This window comes from Coenobita brevimanus, chromosome 86 (assembly GCF_032717465.1).
Source record: "Coenobita brevimanus isolate Jiangsu-jjx chromosome 86, ASM3271746v2, whole genome shotgun sequence".
In the NCBI taxonomy this organism is placed as follows: Eukaryota; Metazoa; Arthropoda; class Malacostraca; order Decapoda; family Coenobitidae; genus Coenobita; species Coenobita brevimanus.
In genome coordinates, this window is record NC_137039.1 from 28,788,706 (window position 1) to 28,803,203 (window position 14,498).

The following is a 14,498-nucleotide window of genomic DNA, read 5'->3' on the forward strand; positions in this document are numbered from 1 at the left end:
TCCCTACGTCAAGTGGGGTTGGTGGAGGATTAGTGCCCCTCCCTGTAAAACAATTAACTCTGAGCCCTTGGCCACCCTGTCTGGGATACATGGCGTCTGGCAATGAATGAATGAAAATTATTATTACCTAGTCTTTGTTTAATATTAAGTTTTTCTATTAACTTTTATTACCTAGTCTTTCATTAATATTAAGTTTATAGTGCAATAATTGTATCAATACATGTTATATTATTTTTGTAAAATATTGGCGGCTCTGCAGAGCGCCACATGTTGGTGAAGTGGAGCCTGATAAACCAAATAAAGATAAAGATTAACAGGTCAAAGTCTGGAGATCAAGACATGCATAATGGGCAATATTACAATACAATAACGTCATACAGCATATATAACTTTACTGTGAAGGAGGTGGAAGGAAACACGAGTAAAATAGAGGTGAGTTTTATTCCCTGCTAGTTTCACCCGTGGCTTCCTCAGGGGTACTGAAAAACTCATGCCTCACGAGCTCACTGGCAGAGGTAAGCAGGTGATGGGGAATCGCTGTCTGCCGGCTGTCCGTTTTGTGCCTTGTCCTAGGCATGCGTCGCTCGCTAGATGATCCTATCCCCCAAATGTATCATTAAGGCGGCCTCTCCCTCCACGAGGCAACCCTGGTTAGGGAGAAAGAGGAGAGGTAAGAACAGATAATTGAATTATAAGGAAACTGGCTACAGATGATGGGCCGACGATGAGTTTCAAAAGAGCCGCCAGATGGGAAGGCATTTTTAATTCATTGTCGAAAAGTAGATTGACGTTTACCCATATATATATTATTTAATTATTGACTATTTAGAGGAAATTTGATTATTTTGTTGACTACAAGAACGAAAAAGTTGCAAAAATAAATAAAGGGTTTTTCAATGCTAAAAGTAAACAGACTCTCGACCTCATGATGGCGGCTAAGGAAGGAAAACGTTTGGGCAGGGGGAACTTATCGTGCAATTAAATCCTTCAACATCTGTCTATAAGGAAAGGTAAGCATTATCTTGATTAACGGTACCACTACAGATAAAGTTCAAGATTTGCTTTCATTAATTTTATTCATCCAAGTCCCTATGTGCAGAGATATAGAGGCCTCCAGATATGTGGGTAAACGCCGGACAGCTCATGAAGGAATCCAGACCAGCATTTTGATTATTCTTACCTTGTAGCTTCAGTTCATCGGTCACTGTCAGTATTGCAGGTAAAAGAACGCCGTACTTTAGGCAGTAGCAAAACGTTACCAGGTCAATCCGTATTCCTCCAGCTTGTTTTCTGTATTTTTGACCTGGATGGTAAATTTCCGGTCAGTGGGTGTGCACCGAAATGTCCTGCCGTCTGGTGGCAGCCCATGAACTACTGACAGATAATGAACTGCGGCTGTGAGGGTATGTTCTAACCAAAACCAGCTAAAACAGTGATGTCATGTTCAACACCAGTTTGGTTTTCATTAACAAAACTAAGGATACTATAATATTTATGGCTTTATGAAGATGGAAAAAATAGTATTCAAACGTACCGTATCACAGTAACTCACTGTAGATTTCTGGAATAAGGCTTTACTGAGCCTGTTACTCCAGCTCAAGAGACTCTAAAGCAATCACGGTGGAAGGTAGGTAGCCTATACGTGCCTTATAATTGTATATAAATTCTTGACCATGCCAGAACTTCTCGAACAAGAGGGAAAAAAAAAAATTATGCATACACTCGATTACTGGTGTCTTCTGTTCATAAAGTATCTGTAACAGACTTGAACAGTTGTAGGTTGAGGTTTTGAGGGAAAAAACACTGGGGAAGCAAGTTCCAGAAAGATGCAGTTCGGGGAATGAAAGATTTCTGATAGGCAGAAGTTCTGTAATATGGCTGAATGACATTCCAGTCCAGAGGCCCGTGTAGCACGAGGGAAGGCATGAAGAGGTGGCACAGTGGACGCAACTTCGTCTGAGCATTTGCTATAAAAATATCTAAATGCAAGGGAGGCAACATTCCTCCTTGTAGGGGAGGTAGTTTATTAGTAATAGCAGGATTATTAATAATTCTAACAGCTTTGCTCTGAATTTTGTCTAGTTTTAATGCAACCTCTCCACATCCATTCCACAAGGGTGAGCAGTATTCAAGCTGAGAGCGCACATGACTCATAAATTATAGCTAACTGCTGGTCAGTGAAGTTACGGACTTTGTACAATAATCCAAGTTTCTTTGAGGCAGTTTTAGCAAGTGATCTGACCTGAGAGGTCCAGCTGAGGGGATTGTTAAGTGATGTAGCACTGATGACCCACAATGGTAAATTATTTCAATTGTTACTCGCAGAGGAAAAGAATTCATCCTGAGGTTTGCCCTACTTCTCTGTGAGTGAATAGAAAGCGGGAATATGCAAGATTGCCGATGAAATTATGCTAGAGCGGCATAAATTATGCTAAATCTTTCGTTTTTAATACGATCGGTGTCCATTATGATCGCTCGCCTTTAGATGGTGGAGCAATAATATTTTTGCCAGTCTCTGTTTTTAAAGGTTAATTTGGTGTTACTTTGTTAACTGTATGAACCCCTATCATTATAATTCTTAAAACTGGTATGTTCCTTCAGTTTATGGAAGGGAATGGTAAAATAAATCATAAAACATGTACCAAATGAAGATTAGGTTAGATTATTTGAGCCTCTGAACGAGAAAGTTATGTCAGAAGCCTAACTTTTTCAGTCCGATAATATAACTAATTTTAGTCCTGCCACCAAATGATTTTACTAATTAGAAGTCTCATACTGAAGGGGGTTAATGAAGGCTGTATGATCATCCAGTTCAGTCTCCCCTGAGGAAAACTTCGGAATAAAGACTAAAATGTTTCACGTCCTTGGAGTGACAGTATCACTGGGTTTTACCATATTCTGTGGGTTCCAAAGACTGTATCAGTGTTCTTTTTTTTTTTTTTTTTAATGTGCATCAGTATTCTTCTACAGCTGTGCATTATTTTCGTATTAGAGTAAGGTATAGTACTGTACATAGGACCACTGTTTGTAATGCAGTTAGGTTTACCCCCCCCCCTTTTTTTTTTCCTGTAATGCAGTTAGTTTTGCCTCCCCCTTCCCCCTCCCTTTTTTTTTTTTTTTTTTTAGTCCTTGTCTTGGATCAGTGATGGAACTTAACAATTATGTAAGTGAAACAGCAGTCATGTATAAAACATGACTTCATGGAGATCATAGTGATTGTAAAGTGAACTAACTGTGCAGTATATTGAAACCACTTAAATGTGAAGAGCTTATATGTGAAATGATTGTATAATGGTGAGTTGTAAAAACAAGGGACCTAGTGCAGTAGTACAGTAAGACCTCATTGTAACGGACCAATTGGAGCCCAAACCTTTCTGAAAAATGCGAAATTCCGATAAAAGCGACATACGGACTTCCCCCTGATAATCCAGACTTTTTCCGATATAACAGACATTAGTCTGGATTGCATGAATAGTTTTTAAACTGTCTTGACTACCATTGTGGTACTGTACTGTGTTATAACTTCACTACATTAATCAAATGGTATAATATATATAACAATACTGTACTATACACTGATAAACATGTCTTTGATTTACCTTGTTGTGGTGAGCATTGCTGAAGTGGCCAGGCAGTTCGGACTGCTTCTGGCTTTATCAGACTTTTTCCGATGTATAGGAATTTAGTCCGGTAGCTCCTCGAATGAATGAGGGTGAGATTTGGAAGCTTCCTGTGTTGCTGTTTGCTGATGATACAGTATTGTTGAGTGAAGATGAATGGGAGTTGCAAGGTTTGGTGAATGAATTTGGGACAGTGTGTAGGAGGAGGAAGCTGAAAGTTAATGTAAACAAAACTAAAGTTGTGGTGTTTGAGAGGAATGAAGTCACAGAGTGTGCAGTGAGGTTGGATGGTGAGGTTATGAAGAATGTGAGTGCATTCAAGTACTTGGGTAGTGTGATGAGTAAGGATGGAACTTTGGGGGATGAAGTACATGAAAGGGTACAGCAGGGAAGGAAGGTTGTTGGTACACTGAAAGCAGTGATGAGAAATAGGGAGGTGAGAATGGAAGTTAAGAAGTCACTGCATGATGGTATTGTGATCCCTACCCTGTCGTATGGAAGCGAGGCGTGGACCTTGCAAGAGGGGAACAAGTCAAGAGTGAGAGCAGTGGAAACGAGTTACTTGAGAGGAGCATGTGGAGTGACGTGGAGGGACAGGTTGACGAATGAAGAAGTGAAGGAACGTTGTGGGGTAGATGTGGATGTGGTTGAGAAGATTAGGAGAAATACACTGAGGTGGTTTGGACATGTGGAGAGAATGGAGAATGAAAGACTGACTAAGAAGGTGTAAGTAGGTGAGGTGGAGGGAGGGAGAGGGAGGGGTAGACCGAGGATGAGGTGGAGGGATGGAGTTGAGAGGTATATGAGGGAGGGGGGGGTGAGTTAGGGGGAGGGCAGTCAAATGGTGGGTGACAGAGTGACTTGGAGGCGTTTTGTCTGCGGCCACCCTTTGCGGGATTAGGGTGTCGGGCTATAGATAGATAGATAGCTCCTCGAGTCCGATAAAAGTGAATTCTGGCTTATTGAAGTCCGTTATATGGAGGTTTTACTGTACTAGCATTTAAGGATTACAAGAAAGGGAGATGTAAGTTTGGGGAAGGGCAGCAGAATGGCAGGGGACGGGACAACATGGTGGCAGTTTGTTTGTCACCACCCTTTGTCGGATTTAGGCATCTGGCTATAGATAGATACATAGATTTAAGGTGCAACCAGTTTGGCATCCCTGACTGACACTGAGCAATAAAACCCAAAGCTTGCCCAGTCAGTTGGGAAATAAAAGCAAACCCTTTTGGATCACTGTTTGTTTTTATATGGTTACTCCCCAATTAATTGAGCAAGTGGAAGTGTGCATCTCTGCATACCACAACTATTTTAATTTTCCTATATATTCCTTTTTCCAAAATACATAACAATTGCTTGAACTCTAAGGCTCTTCTTATCATTAGTTAGAGGTTTCTTCCACATATTCCTAGCAGTTTTATTTTTGGATATGACTGGCTAATGTCATGTGTTTATACAGAGTATGGTGATATTAGAATGATTTAACTCGATAGCTGCTACGTACATCATATGAAGAATGGCGTGCGACTGCTACATACATTGTATGATCAAGCTCTCTTTTTTTTTTTTTTTTTTTTTTTTTTTTTTTTTTAGACCCGTCACGTCCCGACCATTTTTGCACCTCCGACACCCCCCAGTCCCAACCACTTTTGAAAAAAAAATTTTTTGGCTAAAACCTCCGCTTTTGGTGAGAAACCGAAAATTCATAGAGAAATCGCTGACCTGAGGTTTAAAATACTCGATACAGGTAGGAGTACCTCCTTACCTTACAGGGTTTTCTATCAGGCTGGCTGCAAAGAAAACGAGTTGTATGGGAGGATAACTATTCCACACCACTCCTAAACGGTATTTATTTATTTGGTACGAATTTATTTGTAGTATGAAAGTATATTGGTTTTCAAACAGTAATATAGGCATTATAAGCATTGTTTCACTCACTAACTCATCACCATTCCTGACCTTCTTTTGCCACATTACCTGATCATCATTTCTGACTGTTTCTTATAATGCTATGTAAACTTTGTCCTCCACATTGTCATCGATTGGGGAATCACTGTGGCCCTGAATGTCTTTATTGGCCAGGTCACTGGTAACAGGTGAATTGCCAAGACAATGGCATGCCGGGGGGGGGAGGTTATGCGGTGTAAGGCATTGTCCCTGCTTGGCATCTTATAGAGGAAGGTGTCCCGTGTATACATACAAAAAATCACACGCAAAAATTGAAAATTGTGCAAATTAGGGACCGTGCAATTGTAAAACGTACCAGTACGTCGATGGGACTGGCAAATGCAAAATGTTGCAACGTACCCATACATCGACAGGACGTCTCGTGTTAAGGCACGCTACATTTTTCACCCAAATGTCCATAAATAGCATACCACGGCCAAATTAACGTAAATAATGAACTCATGTTTGGTTTTCCTGTTCTTTTCCATGCTCTCTTTCATTTAGCCCATAAGAGCAAAAATTATTTTTGAGGAAAAAAAAAAATCCTGTTTTTTGTGCAAGGGGGATCGACCACGAAACCTAATGCCGCAGTTAATGGGTTAAGAAAGACAGTGGTTAATTATCGCTTGTATGTTGGTGGATTTGTAAGAGATACTGTATAAGGTAGGGCAATGGATGTTGGAGCAGCCCTAATGAGATGGGGCTGTGTTTAGAAGCTTCCATTTCTGTTGTTTGCAGATGATACTGTGTAAAGTGAGGATGAAGGGGAACTACAAGGTTGGCGAATGAGTTTGGGAGAGTATGTAAGAACAGAATTTAAAGTTGAATGTAGGGAAGAGTGGAATTGTGGTTGTCAAGAGAAATGAAGTCACTGCATGCACAGTGAGGCTGGATAGTGAAAAAATGGAAATGTGAGTGCATTTAAGTACTTGGGTAGTGTGATGAATAAGGATGGAAGTTTAGAGGATGAAGTACTTGAAACGGTACAACAGGGAAGAAAGGTTGTAGGTTCACAGAAAGCAGTGATAAGTAATAGGAAAGTGAGCAAGGAAGTAAAAAAGTCACTGCATGACATTATTGTGATACCAACTCAACATATGGAAGCAAAGCCTGGATCTTGTTGGAAGAACACATTTCAAGAGAGGGAGCAGTGGAAATGAGTTGTTTGAGAGGAGCATTGTGGTGTGGATGTAGATGTGACAAAAAGCATTAGGAGATATACTGTACATTGAGGTGGTTTGGCCATGTGGAGAGATGGTGAGTCAGAGATTGAGAGTATGTGAGTAAGGTGGGGGGGAGGAGAAGAGAGGGGAGACTGAGGATGAGGTGCAGGGATGGAGTAGAGATATATGAGAAAATGTGGTGTAAGCTGGGGGAGGGTGACATGGTGGCAATTTGTTGCCACCCCTAACAGGATTAAAGCATTTGGCTGTAGATAGACGTGAAGCTGTTAGTTCTTTACCACTGATTATGGGCCCAATTTAATGTTCAGAGACATTCATTTTTAACCTATTCCTGTTTATATTATTGAAATATCCGTCATAGTGTGCATGAAATATTAGTTATGCCCATATTTTTCTACTTAGAGAAATTTTAATGCCATAAATTGAAAGACTAGGATTAATGCCCATATGACTGTATAAGGGTAATTGAAGGCTAGTTGAGTTTTGTCTCAATCATCTGTTTATAGCCATAAGCCTCAATCCTGTAAAGGGTGGCCACATACAAATTGTCTCCATTACCCTATCCCCTGCCATTTCACTCCCCTCCCCCCAACTTACACCCCCCTCCCCCCAACTTACACCCCCCTCTTTCATATACCTCTACTTCATCCCTCCATCAGTCTTGATATTTTCCAAGAATATTGTAGCAGCCGTGGCTCAGTGAGTTAAAGCGCTCCTCATTGACCGAAGGGTCGGAGGATTGAATCCACCCAAGAGTCATTGGTAGACATCAGGAAGGGCATCCGGTCATAAAATGCTACACGCCCCAGTCCAAAAGTCCTTTACCCAGAGGCAATGCTTTAGCCCTTCAGGGATACCTGGCGTAAAACCAAATTATTTATTTATTTATTTTTTTTAATAATTACATGATACAATGGAATTCATATAGTTCCCAGTCACTATCAGGATTTTGACTGGCTTCAGTGTTGCATTGGAGTTCTTATCAGTTTTGGGCTGGTTATGCTAACATGTACACCATCAGCTCACCCTGTGAATGTCTGGAGTAAGATACAATAAAGAATAACTACACGTGAAGGTTATCTATAAACAGAATCAATCTTTTTGTTAGTCTTTGCAGCACAGTTATATAATTGATAGACTTGTATAGACGAAATATTTTTAGTAATTAGGTATCACACGTTTACATGGCCCAGTTTTTCATTTGAAGGCTGAAGTGGTGGTGGTGGTGGTGGAAGTAGTTGTAGTGGAGATGGTATTAGTTATGCTAGTGGGTAGGGTGCAGGGCACTTGTCAGGTACATAGTACCCATGGCAAGTGTGGTCAGTCAGATGTGCAGTCCCCACAGCAATTGGGCGACAGCCATAAAACCTTCGAGTTAAGACGTCTAGCATACTCACGCTTGACAAATTCCTGTCTCCACCTATGTGAGGTCACAAATTCCCCCTTGTAAGCCCCTCTGCTGATGAGTTTTTGTGGAACTTTTTTTTTTTAGGGTTTCGGATAGATTTTCCTTGCATTAAATAATAGCTGAAGGGTTAGGTTTCAAGAAAATCCTGGTCAAAGCTGCAAAAAAGTAAGAAACTTCTGGATTGATTAGGTGTATCTGGTGGAGTAAACAAGTCCATAACCTATTGAAATGTGAAATTGAGAAATGCAAATGTCGATTGTAGTAACCTTGGCCTTTCATTCCACACTTAACTGCTTAATGATAATTAATGGCATGTTAAGTGGAATGAAAATGTAGCATACAGTGTAATGAAAAAATTTTATGAAAATGCATATATATATGTATATGTACAGTAATCCCTCCAATATCTGACGTAATAGAGCCATAAGAAGGTCCGGATAGTGGTCCTGTCCGAATATTGGACCCCAGCTTATGGACTTGTACTTTTGGAACCTACTGAGAGAAACACCTATACAACTCCCTCTGGACGTGCATTGCACCTATTTAAGACCCAAATCACACCAATAAGGGGCATAAAAGACTGAAATAAATGCAAAAGAACCATAAAATGAGGTTTTAGAGGTGAGTTTATACAATATTAAACATTCTGGGTACTTACAAGTCCTTGGCTCCTGGACTGGTTTGAACCGCCAGTTTGCAGTCCACAGTTAATCATCTGCACTCTAAATTCTAATTTCTTAACACTGCACAGCTCTGTAAATTCCTGTGTGTTCTAGTGGCAAGGTATTGCAGTTTATTCACTGTTTATTCACAAAAAACAAGCACCTGTGGCTTGCACTGCTATGAGCATCTGCTCTCGATCGGAGTTAGACTGTTACTGTTGATGATGGCGGGGTAACAGAGTTGTCAGATTGCAACGGCCACATTACCAATCTCCTCAACTTTCATTACCAAATTTAACTTTTCATCACCAAATTCGTAAAGCTAGCATTTATTCTTCACTAATTATATATAGAAGTGGAAATACATGTAATCACTCTCCTTATAATTAACACCATGTTGATTATTTTCACGCTATGTAGGGTAGCAGATTAATCAGAGAGAGCAAACAATCCACTATCTCCATCCTGTGTATCCTCATACATGTGAAAAATCCATTTGGTAATGCATTATTCTGATTCATTACCAAACGAATTTTTCATTACCAAATTGGCCCACACTTGGTAATGAAAAATACCAAATTGCAACCCTGACAGGGGAGGGGGGAGGAAGGAAGGGGTGAAGGGACCATGGTGTAACAGCTGTTCGGCGCCAGGCGGCAATTTCAAATTACGTGTGGGAAAAAAGTCAGATTTTTTTCAATTTTTTTGCGGTTTTTGGCCCATTTTGGGAATATTGGATCCCAGGACGATTATGTCCGGTTAGTGGGGATGTTCGGATATTAGAGGAATTACTTTATATATATATATATATATATCCATCCATCCATTGCCAGACGCCATGTATCCCAAACGGGGTGGTCAAGGGCTTAGAGTTAATTGTTTTACAGGGAGGGGCACTAATCCTCCACCAACCCCACTTGACACGTAGGGAGTTATGCCAACAGCATCTGGTGTTCCCAGGCGGTCACCCATCCAAGTACTAACCAGACCCAACGTTGCTTAACTTCGCTTATCGGACGGGAAGCGGTGTACTCAACGTGGCATATATATATATATATATATATATATATATATATATATATATATATATACATATATATATATATATACATCGGATATTGGGCGTTCGGATATTAGAGGAATTACTTTATATATATATATATATATATACTGAAAAAAAAATCTATAGCCAGATGCCTCAGTCCCATAAGGAGTGGCCACAAACAAATTGCCTCTATTTCCCCTGCCATTTTCCTGCCTCCCTTTCAGTTTACATCCCCCCCTCTCATACAACATATGTATAATTAAATGGAAATGGAGCATATAATGAAATAATTTTATAAAGATTTAGCATATATAAATATACAGTAAACCCTTCACAAGTTGAACTATGTGGGGCTCTACCCTGATTCGAATTACCAAATTTTCCGTCTTACCGAATTTTCACCCCTGAAAATTGCTAAGACAATACCTAATACTTGTCCTTTCAACACTAAATTAAAGGAGCATATACAAATAAATAAGTTATGACAAAAAACAATTCAGTGCAATTAATGTACCTTTAACTGGCAGAAAATCATTCACAGAGGCAGTACAGACCTGTCAGCAGCTTATGTTGGAGATAGATTTTCACCCCCCAAATTGCAAAGACAGTACTTATTACTTGTCGTTTCAATACTGTACTAAAGTAAAGGAGCATATACAGTGTATAAATGAATAAAAAAGACAAAAAAAAAAATAGTGCACCTTATTTACCTTTCATTAGAGGTAGTACAGACCCATTGGCAGCTTGTGTTGGAGACGGAAGTGGTGGAGTTCACAATTTAACATAACATACTAAACAATACCCAGTATTTATTTCACTGAACATTGATAATTAAACTTAAATGTAATCACTATAATAAACTGCAATGTAACACTTGCAGTAATGATAATACTGAACTTTAATCATGATCGCTTAACGCTAAGTCACATGCACACATTTTTTTTCATTTAGTCAAATTACAGTTTTCATAAACACACACACAGACACTATTCGGTGTCTGTGCCAACACTGCTTGAAGTGCTGACTATCTGAAGAGCTGTAGAAGCAGAATCATTGCTGGAATCAGGAGGAAGGATAGGCCCACGCCTTGGCATAGGCTTAAAGAAGTCATGAATCTTCACCTGCTTCTGGTGCGTATACTGGCAGTGAATAACCAAGCCTCACAACTTCCTTACATGTGTATAAAAACTTTGTGCTTCTGCATCATCATCATAATCCAGCCAAGATATGACAACATCCATTGCTTCATGAACTTGGGATAATTTGTATGGATTCTTGCATCCAACATCACTGTTCTCTTCCTTGTCGTCATGATCATTATCATCTTTCTTCCCAGCCACTGACTTAGCAATTTTTTTCTTCTGTTTGGTGATGATGCCCAGGACCATCTGCATCCATTTCAAGCCACTGGATGACATCATCTTCATTAATATTCTTCTCACCGACTTTTTGCATAACTTCAAGATAACCTGAGACTTCAAAGCCAGTGAAATCAGGCGAGCAGTAGACTGGCGGCCACATGTCCACCTGGTGCCACCTTTGTCCCCCTACCTCTGCATCTCAGCCTACTTACATACGTGGTCTCGGCCTGAGTACGACTTACTGAAGATTCCGTCTTCTAATAGTTCAACTTATGAAGGGTGTACTATATATATATATATATCATCATCATCAGCCATTTGAGCATCCACTGCAGGACCAGCCTATCCCAACCGAAGTCGGGACAATACAGCCAATGTATCTCTACCAAGTGGCTTAGGCTGTCTGGTAGAGATTGTATGTATGGTGAGAAGTGCTTGTAAGTGTAACTGTAGCATTGGAGTGGCTTTGGATGTGTGTGTAGTCTGTGAACCGAGTGTAATTGGCCTGCACAAGCCGACTGGGTGCAAGCATACTTTATAGTAAGCGACACTGTTTCAACCACAGCACTGCTTGTGTCCGGCAAAGTAGTACATGGCCGGGTGAACACTGTTTCAACCACAGCACCGCTTGTGTCCGGCAAAGTAGTACATGGCCGGGTGAACACTCCCAAAGTTTATTACCCTGGTGGGGTGCAAACCCTGGTTCACCCGTGTACGAAATGCACACTTTACCACTGTACCACAGAGGCTCCTTACATATATATATATATATATATATTCATTCATTCATTGCCAGACGCCATGTATCCCACACGGGGTGGCCAAGGGCTTGGAGTTAATTGTTTTACAGGGAGGGGCACTAATCCTCCACCAACCCCACTTGACACGTAGGGATGCCAACAGCATCTGGTGTTCCCAGGCGGTCACCCATCCAAGTACTAACCAGACCCAAGTTATATACAGGTAACTCGCACGGAACACGTGGGTTTCGTTCCTACCGTGCCGTGTTAGGTGCGAAATCGCGTATATTTAAACTACTCCGTATTTTGCTCCCTAGACCCCCCAAATGTGTTGTTTTGCTGTTATCTGTCACTGGTAATCACTAGAAAGCACTTTAAGTGGTTAGAAGGTTTATTTAATGTTATAACTCACAAATACAGTACTCCACAGCAAAACTTCAACACACAAATACTGCACGTAAACACAAGGAAACATTCCGACGCCGACCATAGGTAATCATATAAATCAGGTTAACTGGTACCAGTGCTTTAACTTACAAGTACATACCAGAACAGTACATATTTAACTTAGAAATGCAGTACTGTGATATCGAATGATTTCAGTACATAATCTGTTAGGAATGGCTGGAAAAAAAAAAAAAATGTTATGAATACATTTTCACCTTTTTACGTTTATGGTAGTTTTGAGTTATTTTTTACCTTATCGTTGTGCCCATGCTTGGAAAAGGGAGCGAAAGAGTTGAATTTTCAGTCCTAAATGAGAAAACTGTACGTCCTCCAAGGCTAGACTCTGCCACGGGAGAATAAAGTGGAGGGTCAGTCCGATTAGCAATAATGAAGTTGTATCACAACTTCCAGCTCCCACTTCACGAGAATGGCTAAAAATAGAATCGTAATGCAGTTTCAGAACTAACATTAAGTCTAATTATTACGAATACAGATACAAAGCAGAAATAAATACGTTTACAGACGGGGAAAACGTACTTCTTCCGTCATAACATGTTCATCTTTCTCTATCATTTTACGTTCATCTTTATCATTTTACCTTGTTATTTTCGCAATATATATTGCTGTCTCGTAAACAGGGTGGTTGATTGTGTTTTGCAAGGTAGGAAAAAGATTGTATTTTCTGTCTGGGTCGAGATAATGGGTGTAACTAAGTGTGGTTAGGCATGGCCATGAGCGAAAAAATCGTACATCCACTCATCACGATAGCAGATGGTGAACTGACTGATGATACATGAGAGGGTGAAGTCAAGGTCAGTCTCATGTCCCAGATTTTCGTTCACTTCCCGAAAGTTTTCACAGTTTTCTACACGTTGCATTGCATCAAATGATCCAAACCATTACAGCAAACCTGAGCAAATAGGTAAAGATACCAAGACAAAAATGTATTTTTCTCTTATTATAAGTCTTTAACGAACAAACAAAAAAGGCAATATTCCGACGCCGATCATGGGTAATCATATAAATCAGGTTAACTGGTGGTAATCATATAAATCAGGTTAACTGGTTACAAGGCTTTATTTAATGCTTTAATTGCTTACAAGTACAGTCACTCATAAAAGAAACGACCCCCCCGGCCAAGACACCTTTCAACCAATATGATATCAGTCCTGGTAACACTGTAAATGACGTCAGGTGAGGGGGTGTGAAGCTGCGTTTGAGGGAAGTTCATTCAAAGTTCATTCTAAATGTGTCGAGCCCATTCATTTAACTCTTGAGGCCGGGGGTTTCATTTGCATCTTATTCCTGCCACCGGGTGACGATTTTATTCAGCTAATGATAAACTTTTTCAAATGTGATGGGTTACATACATATGCCTTGATAACAAGTCAGATATAATGTATGTTTGACTCGAAATGTGGATTGAAGCAGTGTTTCGTGCAGATTAACTCCGCCCTCCTCTCAAACACCCCTCCTCATCCCCCCATATGGCTGACGTCAAATACACTGTTACCAACACTGAATACCCCGAGGTATATTGGCTCTAACGCAGGGGGGGTCTTTTCTTTTATGAGTGACTGTACATACCAGAACAGTAAATATTTAACTTACAAATACAGTACTGTAGAAAAGCAGTACAGTAAGAGTTTAACGAACAAACAAAAAAAGGCAATATTCCGACGCCGATCATGGGTAATCATATAATTCGGGTTAACTGGTTACAAGGCTTTATTTAATTATTTAACTTTATTTAAGTGCTTACAAGTACAGTACATACGAGAACAGTAAATATTTAACTTACAAATACTGTACAGTACTGTGGAAAAAACGAACAAATAAAAAAGGCAATATTCTGACGCCTATCAGGTAAACTGGTTATAAGACTTTATTTCTTGCTTTAACGTTATTTAATAGTATTTTAAGTTGCACATAAACTTACCAGAACAGTATAGTACTGTAAATATTTAACTTATAAATACTGTGCTACTGTACTCGGGAATGTCTTACTCACTGAATAATTTCCCGCCTAGATCGTCACGTAATCAAAACAAACCGCGCGCTGTGGTGACGTTCGAGGATTTGAT

The 14,498-nt window shown here is 40.0% G+C and overlaps 1 pseudogene; it reads right to left on the reverse strand.

Annotated features, from left to right (window-relative positions):
• Nucleotides 1–9,756: 9,756 nt before the first annotated feature.
• Nucleotides 9,757–9,875, reverse strand: LOC145410851 (5S ribosomal RNA; annotated as a pseudogene).
• Nucleotides 9,876–14,498: the final 4,623 nt, after the last annotated feature.